At 42.7% G+C, this 12,144-nt stretch overlaps 1 protein-coding gene across 1 annotated transcript in view; it reads right to left on the reverse strand.

Annotated features, from left to right (window-relative positions):
- The window catches only part of GBF1 (golgi brefeldin A resistant guanine nucleotide exchange factor 1), a 573,313-nt gene that overhangs the window by 294,818 nt on the left and 266,351 nt on the right, over positions 1–12,144 (reverse strand).

Here is a 12,144-nt window from a genome sequence, read left to right on the forward strand (position 1 = left end):
ATGTCTTCAACTAAGTCTCTGTCCATTTCTTCTGACTATGAAAGTGACCTGTACATTACACCAATGTAAATATATTTTCCTTTCCCACTTACCAGTTTAACCCACAGTGCTTCTTCCTTACCCCATATGTCCTGTAGTTCTGTCACTTTAATATTATTCTTACATATAATGCCACTCCTCCACCCTTTTTTCCTACCCTGTCCTTCCTTAATAGATATATCCCAGTCATGGTTCACATTTTCGTGACCACCACTAAATCCAAGTCAGCTTCTATTGTTGCAGCCTCTAGAGCTAAACATTTGTTTCCCATACTACGGTCATTGGTATACAAGGCTCTCCAGATGTTACTCTTTTTACCTCTTTCTACAATGGTATTTGATGTATTACCTTCCTTAGGTTTATTAGTGATTTGGAGCTTTTCTCACTCATCCCCAGCAAATTTAGCTTAAAGTCCTCTTTAGTACTTTACTCAGTCTGTTACTGAAGACAATTTGTCGCTTCCTTGGAAGATGGACACCACCACTGCTCAGTAGCTCTTGGAAAATCATCCCATGGTCTAGGAACGTGTTTATGAAATGCGTATAGCCTTCCCCAATATTTTGATTGTTAATTTTTATTGTGTAAAGTTTTAATTCTGATCTCCTCTTCCCCTTTGGTACTAAGTGTACAGAAATTGTTTCTCTTTTTAATTTTACCACCACCATGATGTTTTTGCCTGGGGTGACATCCTGAATTAGTTTTTTCCCCACCTGCCACCCCCTTCCTCTTGTTTAAATACTTGTCCATATATTTAGGATCATTTTTCCTACCATAGAAAGATGTAGCCCATTGCAATATAGCCTCCTTCAATCTACTGTCGCAGACACCTACATTTCTGAAACCTCCTTGCTCACAGCAGGCTTGAAAACGTGTTTAAGCAGGATTTGCAATTAAGTCTGTCTTCTCACATATCATGAACAGGTAGAACTTCTGAAAATGCTATAAAATTGACTATGGATTTAAGTCCATTTCTCAAAATTTTGAAGTCTCTTTGGACTGTAGAGGTGCTATTTCTAGTTTTTTTTCCTAGATGGATAATAATAACTTTCATAATCCTTACTTTCTTCTCTGATTTCATTCACAATTTGGTTTGTGTTCCTGATGTCTACGTATCATGGGAGGAATTTAACATTTTCCTGTCCCGCAAACTGTGATTTCAAGTTAATTTCTCTAATAGGTCTCCCAGCAGTGGCAGTTTTCTGTTTTGGGCTCTTTCGACATTACCTAGGGATTTTCTGGTACACTAGGCACTGCTCTTCTTTAATGAAATCATTTCAGATTATACTGTCAGAGCATCAATGTCTTCCAGGGCAGAGAAGGCATTTTCTAGGGATACACTTTGGGGGAGTGGGTGTTTCTGTGCAACAGGTTGTACCCCGCCAGGGCCCACAGTAATCTGTTTATTGGGGGAGGGGGTTATTTATTAAAATGGGATTTGATTGTCTTCATACTGAATCCTAGGGGGGTGGGGAAGCCTATATATATATCAGCTAATTCTTTCTTCAGTTCAGTCAACTCTACTTTTTTTTGAGCAAGGTGCTTGAGTCTGATGAGGCAAGCTTAACGTTCCAAATGGAATACTTCAGAATTAACACAACTTGGCTATTCCAAAGAGTAGTGATCATTTTGATTACTGGGTTTAACATAGAGCAGTTATATTGGAGAAGAAAATGCTAGAGAAATAGTCACCTAATTGAAGACAGTTAGCTATGTGTTAGCAAGAATAAATTAACAACCCAGTCCTAGAGTAGGTGAGTAAAAGGGAAGGGTGTGTGGGTTTTCTAGTGCCCAAGACCTGTAGACCTCATCTGGACTGAAAGCAATTTCTTATCTGTACTGGCTTCCAATACAGGCGCAGGTGGTTTTTAAGCTATGCACCTTGGTCTTTATTCAATCTTAGGGCATTTGCCCCAGCTATATGATAGATCTTGAGAAACTGTGATATCAATTTTCGAAACTATTTGATTCTCCACTGTCCCTGCTGCTAAAAAAGTGGTTTATAAAATAGGGCTGCACGTTAATCATGGTTAATCCCATAATTAACAGGTTATTTATTAATCACAATTAAAAATTGTAGTCATGTGCTGCCTGGCATTACTCACTCTCTCCCCTCCCTTCCCCCAGCTCTCCCTCCCCCTCCTGTTCCAAGTACCTTTTGAAACAAGTCTTCAGGCCCTGGGGCTTGAGAGCGCTGGGGGTGGGGGAAGGGAGAGATACTGAATCTTGGGGGGAGGGGGAATTGAGAGAGAACAGGGAGCAGGACTAAAACGGGAGGAAGAGATGATGGATTGTGTAGAGGGGAAGGCAGAAATAGGGAGAGATGCCAAACTGAGGGAGAGAAGGTTGGGGGGAGGGCAGTGGAGAAAGAAAAGAGGGAGAAATGCTGGGCTCAAAAGGGACAGAGGGAAGAGAGAGAAAGATAATGGACCAGGGGTGAAGGGAAGGCTGAACAGAGCAGAGGGAAGGAAGAAAAAGAGAGAAGTGTTGGTTGGCAGGTTGGGAGAGAGGGGAGGGAGGGGGGAGAGAAAGAGAGAGAAAATAGACCTGGGGTGGGGTGGTAGGGTTACTGAAGCCCCACCACCTGAAGAAATGCGCTGCCTGAATCCCCCACTTCCTCCTCGCACTGCCTCAGGAATGAGGAAGTCAGTGGCATATCTCCAGTCACCGATATGGTTCATGCATATACATAGCATGCTTGGGGACTGGCGGCTGAAGGCACCCCGCTAACTTCCTCAATTCTGAGGCAGTACAAAGAGGAAGGGGGGCCACTCTGACAGTGTATTTCTTCACCTGGTAGGGCTTAGGCATCAAACGCAGCAACGAAAAGAAGCACAAAAGGGCCTCCAGAACTGGAATAATGGAACAATCTTCAATGCGAATGACCCGACACGGGCCGTGTTTCGGCACTTAACAGCGCCTGCCTCAGGTATCACATATGTATGGATATATGAATCTCACCCATCATTATCACACATGCATAGTCCGTTCCTTCACATTCATGACTTTATGAACACATTTTGGTATAAGCATGTTTACTACAATATGTACATGTGCATCTCACCCACCATTATTACACATATATGGTCGTTCCCTTCATATCTATCATTTTATGATGATATCCTAATTAAATATAAATTTGCATATTTATATTTTTCATCTGTATTTATAATCCATATATATATGAGTTTGGATGCTAAATTTATATATGTTTCCCATATGATTTTATCATGTTTGTCAAAATTGAGTTTTGTATGTGTTATAGACCGCTGAGGCAAGCACTGTTGAGCGTTGAAACACAGCCCGTGTCAGGTCATTCACAATAAAGATTGTTCCACTGTTCCAGTTCTGGAGGCCCTTTTGTGCTTCTTTTCATCGTTATATTTTGTGTACTATTGGACCCTCTCTTTTTTGATGTGGAGCTTAGGCATACCCACCATCAAAGGTAGGATACCTAATGAATGGGGAGGAGGAGGAAATGGGTGGGCCCTCTGTCCACCCCTGTGCCTCCCCCCCATGGACTGCTGGCTATTCCCCGCCTTTAATCACGCAATTAATCATGATTAAAAACTTTCATCGAAATGCAGCCCTATTATAATACCTTTTTTATCAATGACAATTCCGTATCAGACTTCCAAATGGTGGAACATTCTCCCCAAAGACCTAAGGTCAATAACTAATTAAGTGAAGTTGCTGCAACCCACGCTGAACTTTCAATGATAGTGTGGTATACAAGTACCAGCTGCAAATGTAAAATGCCAGTGGAAAAGTATAGCAGAGATTTTCAACAGTTCAACGGCCAAAAATTTAGCAGTTCACCGACAGACTGCAGGGCAGGAAGGCATAAAGATCTGTTCTCTTTTGAAGAAAGTAAGGAAGAGAGTTAGAAATATAGCAAAGTTACTCAGCTGTTATCAGGTGTTTTCTGATGATAGCAGGACTAGTATTCTCACAAGTGGGTGACATCTCCTGACGGAGCCCTGTTGCAGATGCTACCCAGCATTCCTGTATCTTTGAGAAGTCTTTGGAAGTCACAAGGCAGGAAGACACCAAAACTGAAAAATCAATTTTTCGTCACACCATGACTGAAGAGAAGTCTTCACTGCTCTGTGGGCTTAGCAGGAAGGCACTCACATGTGCACAGTGCGGGCCTATCAAAGGCAACTTAAAGATACAGGAATGCAGGATAACATCTGCATTGGGGATCCATCAGGGGACGTCACCCACATGTGAGAAACTAAGTCTTGCATGTTCTCGGAGAAATACTATTTCCTTTTTTCTTATAGGAAATATCCAGCAAATTCAAAATAACTAAGCTGTAAAAGTAAAGATAAATAGCAGAAATATGAAAGCAAAACTACAGCCAGACAGAGAAATACAGAAGGGGAAGGGGACAGAATCAGTTGTCTGGGTTTATCAGGAAATTCCTGGTATAGAATTTCTGCCCATAGCTTGACTGTTCGGATCTGAACGAAGAATGTTGTTCTGTTTAAACTAAACTAGTACATCAGTATACTCCATAAAGCTCTGAGATCATAGCTGGCTTTATTGGCAGTGCCAACATTTCCTAAAGTAAAATTGTCTGTAATAAGAGAGCACTTTCTCATGTTTTAGTCCATCTCTATGGAATACAATCCTTTTTGAAGCTCACAGTGAGCAGATTAATGGGAAGGGCTGAAAAATGAATAAGGGAGTTTGTGGTCGGTTAACTGGTTGAACATGTGTGGGGGGGGGGGGGGGGGGAGAAAGATGAGGTTTTTTTTACTACTAATCATTTGTATAGCACTACTAGATGTACACAGTGCTGTACACATTATATGCAAGTACTTTCTCTGTCCCTTGACAGCTCACAATCTTAAGTTTTTGTACCTGGGGCAAGGGAGGGTTAAGTGACTTGCCCAGTCACAAGGAGCTGCAGTGGGAATCGAACCCAGATTGCCAGGATCAAAGCCCGTTGCAGAAACCTGGTCCTGGAGGCACACCAGCCAGCCAGTTTTCAGTATATCCACAATGAATATTCATGAGATAGATTTGAATGCAGTGGAGGCAATGAATGCAAATTTCTCTCATGAATATTCATTGTAGGTATTATGAAAACCTGACTGGCCTAAGGTGATTTGGGAACCACTGGGATTTATAAAAGTATGTTACTGGGATTCTAGGCTGAGCTATTATCTTGTGAATTAAGGCAGTTTGCTTCATTGTCTTCAGGGTTAGGGGAGGAGAGAGTTATAGTCAACCATTGTTGTTGAATGTATTGTTTATTGGTATTTGTGGGAAAGGGAATATATTATTGGATCTGGGGATATTACTGCTAGTGAGTGTAATTAAGATTTACTTTGATTTATGGTCATGTGACAAAAACGGGCAAATACAATAAATAAAATAAGAGTGTTCTATATTGAGGGAAGATGAAATTATTCCTTTGAGTTATGGTTTGGTGCTGTTCTGTCAGACCAAGACTCTGACATGGGCTTGAACCGGATATTTCTGGGAATTTACAATAGGAATCTTAATCATCATGCCAGTTAGGAACCCGAAACATATTGAAGAAGTAGAGAAAGAATGCATGAGAATCTCCCAGGGCACACTTCAAGGCATCAGGGATCTGCTAGGGTTCAGTCAAAAGGGAATGCAAGAAACTGTTTGCAGTAATACAAAGTCTAACCTGCTGGCTATTGAATCCATAATTCCAAGTTTGCCTTCTCAAGGTCTCCAGTTCTAGCTCATTACTAGCTCTTTTTCCAGCTTTGTGACCTCCAGTTTCAAATCCAATTCTGCTCCAACTTTTGCCACCAGCAAGTTCAAGATTTGTGCCTCTTTCTAATGTAAAATAAGCTGCAATTCAAAGTCTGTTTCAAATTTTTATGTTTTATTGGTCCAGATATCATTCAAACAGTGATGCCCTGGGTTTACCTTTAACCTCAAAATCAAACGGGTTTACCTTTAACCTCCAAATCAAACAAAATACTTGTGGCTGTTACTAATACAAAATCTGGGAAGAAGACTTCTGAAAGAGATCTACTCCTCATCTGTGAATGTAAAGGATTTAAGGGCAGGCCTAGAGAGGCAATCTTTTCAGAATACAATTCTTCTGTTCTATAAACCAGAATCCAAGACATCCCGGACTCAGAAAGAACTACTTGAGTTGAAGCCTGAGAGTATATATGCATTCTAGCCATGCATCAAAACCCTTTACCATTTAGAGAGACTTTAGGCCTTAGTAAAAATAATTTCCTCATTCTATACTTATGGACAGAAGTCTTTACTGAATAAGGTACTTTAACAGCTAAGCAGAAGCAAGTATGAATACTCTAGGTATGCGACACTTCTGTTTAAAGTTTTCATATGGAAACATATATGGAGGCAACTAAGCTACGGAACTAAATAAGCTTAACAATGATTAGATGGCCATACCTGTAATTGAGAAGCAAAACCTGGGCTGGGCAGACTTCTACAGTCTGTGCCCTGATCATGGCTGGACAGATTCAGCTTCAGTAGTTGGAGAACAAGGCCAGTGCTGGGCAGACTTCTACTGTCTGTGCCCTGATCATGGCTGGAGAGATTTGGATGGGCTGGAGTGGGATTTGATGACAGCTTCAGTAGCTGAATAAGGCTAGTGCCAGGCAGACTTCTACAGTCTGTGTCCTGAAAATGGCAAGGACAAATCAAGATCTAGCATGCACATGTAGTATAACATCATACCTTATGCTATGAATTTATCTTATTGGGAAGACTGGTGGAACATACAGGTTTTTATCTGCTGTCATCTAATATGTTAATATACAGTGCAAGTTTCAATGAGCAGATTGTTCAAATATTATACACTCAAGTGACCAGCTACACTGCAGCTGGTAAGTACATTTTTAAAAAATAATATAAAACTTATATCTAAAGGGTTTTATCTTAGCTCTAATAGTGCAGTTTCCATACAAAAAGTTTTTTTTTAAATGTCCTGTGCATAAACAGAATCAAAGATCTAGAACTGGTTTTACACCACCATAAGTAACAGTTTCAAGAAAGAAAATATTGTGGAACTAGGGTTGCCAACTAGATCCAGATTCGTCCGACAGAGTTGATTCAGTCCTGGCCTTACCCCATTGCATGCAGGGACTTGTGGTTCTGATTTCCCCATTAGATTCCCTAAGAAAAGCTACTGTCAACCCTGTCGGTTGAATCTGGATCTAGCTGTCAACCCTATGTAGCACACCTCCCTCCAAGATTTCCAGGATAAGAAGTATGTACTCTGAAGCAACTTCTTTCTGTATTTTGTAGTGTGGTATAAGATATATAGAGAAACTGCTGAATTTTTCCCAGTTATTTAAAATCTGAAACCTTTCCATTATAGTTAAATACAGTGCAGTGTTTGCTTGGCACTTATAACATAGTAACATAACATAGTAGATGACGGCAGAAAAAGACCCGCACGGTCCATCCAGTCTGCCCAACAAGATAAACTCATGTGTATACTTTACCTTGATTTGTACCTGTCTTATCCTATGTCAAATTGAACTAACATATGATCATGACTTCCAAGTAAGTTTAGCTGTGAAAATGACATTTTTTTCTTGGAATTTTATTGAATTACATTTAAATTTTTGGTTTTTAATTTAAATTTTATTGGATCACTGCCACACAGTAGGATCCACTTAATTTTCTTTAACAAAACAGATAAATATAAGACAGTATTAACACCCCCATTTACTCCCATAGTGCCCCCCCCCCACGAAGCAACAGCAGAGATAGCAACCCTCCAGAGTGCTCAACACCACATGTAACCAAATATTCACCCACATATCACTATGCCATTCCCCAAGGGATCATCGAAGATCCACTAGCCTTTTCAGCAGGAGTTCAATGGAGGGGGATCACATTCATTTTCCAGGCATAAGCAAGTTCCATCCAGGGGCGTATCTGCGTGGGGCCACAGGGGCCTGGGCCCCCGCAGATTTCGCCCTGGCCCCCCTCCCCGCCGTCAACCCTCCCCCGCTGCTTACTTTTGCTGGCGGGGGGCCCCAACCCCCGCCAGCCGAGGTCCGACCCGCAATCTCCATATTTCGTCTTCCTCCGTGGCCATGTGCTTCCAGGAAGTAACGCTGCAGTGCTGATTGGTTGAATCCAGTTCGGCGTCTGACGGCGGCGGGGGGGGGGGGAGGGAGGCAAAAATGTGCCCCCCTCTCTGGCTCTGGCCCCCCCTACCGCCGGATTCCAGATACGCCCCTGGTTCCATCCTCGCAGCAATGAAGTTAAGAATCATCACTCGCACCTCAACTGGGCATTCATCCAGAAGGAGGGTTAACAGACAAACCTTAAGATCTAGTAGCATACCCACTTTAGAAATACCCCGATCAGATATACCACTACACCCAAAACTGTTGGGCACTCTGACACAGCCACCACATATGGAATAAGGTACCTCTATCCTCACCAGCACCGAGCACTCATGGAGGCCATACGTACTAGACAGCCTAGAAGGCATAAGATACCATACAAAATATTGGTATCACAAAGGATGATGCAAAAACTATACAATGTATTGATCTATTTGAGGAAGTTTCCTCCTAAACCTATCTTTTCTAGAACATGAAACATAAGACCATCAAAGGCTGGTTGAGTTTCTGGTAGAGAGTTGCACAGGGACAGAAATCTTACCCATCCCCGCCCATCCCTGCTGGAATCTTACCCGTCCCCAACCATCCCCACTGGAATCTTACCCATTCCCACCCATCTCCGCAAAAGTTCACCCATCTCAAGCCGTCCCCATCCATCCCCACAAAAATTTAACGGTACATAAAAGAAATTTCCGGTCAGCTCCCTCAGTCTCTCTCTGGATTTGAGCCACAGCACTTTAGGCAAGGAAGGAATGGAGTTGAAACTTGGAACACTCTGGTGTGCACATGTAAGATTTGTCTCTGATTTACTGGCACTGCGTGCTGAGAGGTCACCACATGCACGCGCCAGTAGGTCAGGTGACATCCAATGTGTAAGATTTGTCTCTGATTTACTGGCACTGCGTGCTGAGAGGTCACCACATGCACGCGCCAGTAGGTCAGGTGACATCCAATGCTCATGCCTGTGTCACAGCTGAGGTCTGGGCATCAGCCCGGGAGCAAAGAGGATTAATTGTAACATAGTAAGTGACAGCAAATAAAGACCTGAATGGTCCCATCCAGTCTGCCCAATAGTTACACTCATTATGAAATCATGATTAAATCAATGAATGTGATATTATATACTTGATTATGGTCTTTCTTTCGTGTTTCTGGAACATAGACCATTGAAGTCTATCTGGCCCTATCCTTATGTTCCAACTGATGGAACTGCCGTTGAAGCTCACTCCAGTCTATTCATCTTCTCATTTGTGGGACATAGACTGTAAAACTCTGTCCAGCACTGTCCTTATGTTCCAGCCACTGAAGTTGCTAAGCCCTTTCCAGCCTATCCTAAACCAGATTGCCATGTATGCCCAGTATCAGCCCTAGTTCACCACAACCAGAGTCGCCATCTAAGTGTCACTTGACACATCCACACACATGCAGCCATTTAAGGTTAGGTTTTTTTTATAACTTCCATTTTCTAATTAGAGATCTTCTGTGTTTATCCCACACCTTTTTGAATTCCGTCACCATTTGTATATCTAGAACCTCCTTAATGGAAGACTTTCCACATTTGTGCTGTTAAAGCAAGGAGGAGGAGGAGGAGGAGGACATAGCACTCAAAGAACTTGGTACTCAGTAGATGAGAGGCTGGTGCAGGTGCAGCTTACAGTTCCACGGGAACCTTGCAGAACTGCTTCCATCCCCGCGGGAACCCCACAGAACTGCTTCTGTCCCCGTGGGAACCCCGCAGAACTGCGTCCGTCCACACAGAAATCCCGCGAACCCCGCTCCCATGCAGCTCTCTAGTTTCTGGAAAAGTCAAAGAAGTTTAAGCATTTTATGTTACCTGATACCTGCCTCCTTGGTTTGAATACCACCTGGTCTAGGTGAACCCAAGCAAGAGCCTTCGCACCAGAAACTTAACAAGCAATCTGACATCTACATGGAGTAAACTGATGGGCCAATATGAGGCACATACCAAGGAATCTTTGTCTCTCTTTCTTATCAACATAATCAAAGCACACATCGTTGATGATAGTAAGCCCCACCTCATTCAGAATCGTATAGAAAAGATTGGCACGAAGCCTTGAGAATATGCCCCAGAAAATCTTGTAAAAAACTTAGCTATAAAACCATCCATCCCTAGAGCCTTGCCTACTTTTACGGATTTGATCACTGCCTCAACCTCCCAAGGAGAAATCAGAGCATTTAATACTCCTCAATTCACCTCTGGGAGATGCAGTAACTATACCCCATCTAGATACTTCCCAACCTCAATGTCTGAGACATTACGCATTTGCACATAAGGCTCCTGCTAAAATTGTATGAAGGCATTACTTGTATTTCCTGATTCCCACAATGTATTCCCTTTGTTATCCTTAATTTTATAAATAGAATTTGTAGACTTGCCTCCTAACCCCCGGATTCTACATAGCGTGACTAGTGTTCCGCACCAAAATCCAAGCGGATTCTATAACAGCATGCATAACTTAATTGGCTTAACAAGCTAATCAGCGCTGATAACACTTAACAAGCAATAATGAGCACTAATTGGCAATAATTAGAATTTACGTGGACAACTCGCTAAGCATATTCTGTAACGCACTGCGTCTAACTTCTAACATGCACAGGCAAAAAGGGGTGGGGAAATAGGTGTTCTGAAATTTACACATGTATAGAATATGGCCCAGGATTTATGCCATGTTTTCATTGGCATAAATGGACGCACATAGGTTTAAGCGCTGGAATATCAACTAAATAGGCACTGTTTATAGAACACGCTAAGGAGGAAATATTTTCCAAGCAGATTTTTTAGGTTCCATATATAGACTCCCCCCTCCCCAGTGCCTCACATTTAACAACATTAACCTTAAATTCAGATATAGTCCCAAAAGCACTAAATCACAAAACAGGATTGGTGGAGAGACTAAGGGCTCTGGAAACAGTCAAATTTTATGCTGAACCTCTTCCACTCAAATCCCAGAAATGTCAGGACACTTCTTATCCTCACAGCCAATAGTTCCTGCAGCAATGCAAAATACAGTGGAGACAAAGGGCATCCTTGCCTCATCCCCCTCCCCATGGGTAACATTCGCAAAAGGCCTATATATGGAATCTGACCCCTAGAGATAATACTGTGTATGACTGCTACAGGTTTTGGTGGCTATACTGGGCCCAGGCAGCCACAAAGTGGGACTGAGTGGGCATCACTCCCATCCCACTACTCATGAGGCATCCTGGTAAGCCCAGGGACCGAGTTGGGAGGATAGGGTGGTTGGGGGCCTTGCAGCCCAACATTTTGGAGAGCCTTAGCCCATGGGGGGGGGGGGGGGAATCTTTTGAGGAACGTGTCACACTCAAGCCTACAAGTGGGGGCCTCAGCCTGGTGATGACTGTGAGGGATTGGGTGACGAGGGGGGGGGGTTACTGCTGTCAGGGGTCAGTTGATGGCAGGGGGAGGATTATGGAATGGAAGAGTGGGAAGGCATGCTCTGGGATAAGGCTGTGATGGGGTAGGGGGTGGCCTGTCTTCACAGGACTGGTGATGAGATTTTACACTGCCTCTAAAGCAGGCACTTAGTTGTGTCTTGTAGCAGGTCTAAATTCCAAAAGTCCAGGTTTCCCAATGCAGATGTAGATTCTCTATTTGAAATAGGGAATGTTCGTCTGTATTGCTGTCCCACCCAGATCATTCCATCTCTCTATCCTCCCCACACCCTCTTGCCACTTAGATCTAGCGAGCTTCCATATATCTGAATGGCCCTACTTTGAAATGGCATTTAAATGACTGGCCTTCTCCAGACATTTCAAAGATGCCACTTAGTATGGATGCTTTATAACTACCATTGAGGTGCTGAATATACATATGCATCTCTCATTTATCCAGTCTACACAGAATCCTATGTTACATGAAAATAACTGAATTTTTGCCAATGTGCAGGATGAAATCAGCCACAAATGTAGTGACTTCCATAGTTGAGAGTTGGTCTACCATATTTTAGTTATGGAC

Source organism: Microcaecilia unicolor, chromosome 5 (assembly GCF_901765095.1).
Source record: "Microcaecilia unicolor chromosome 5, aMicUni1.1, whole genome shotgun sequence".
Taxonomy (NCBI): Eukaryota; Metazoa; Chordata; class Amphibia; order Gymnophiona; family Siphonopidae; genus Microcaecilia; species Microcaecilia unicolor.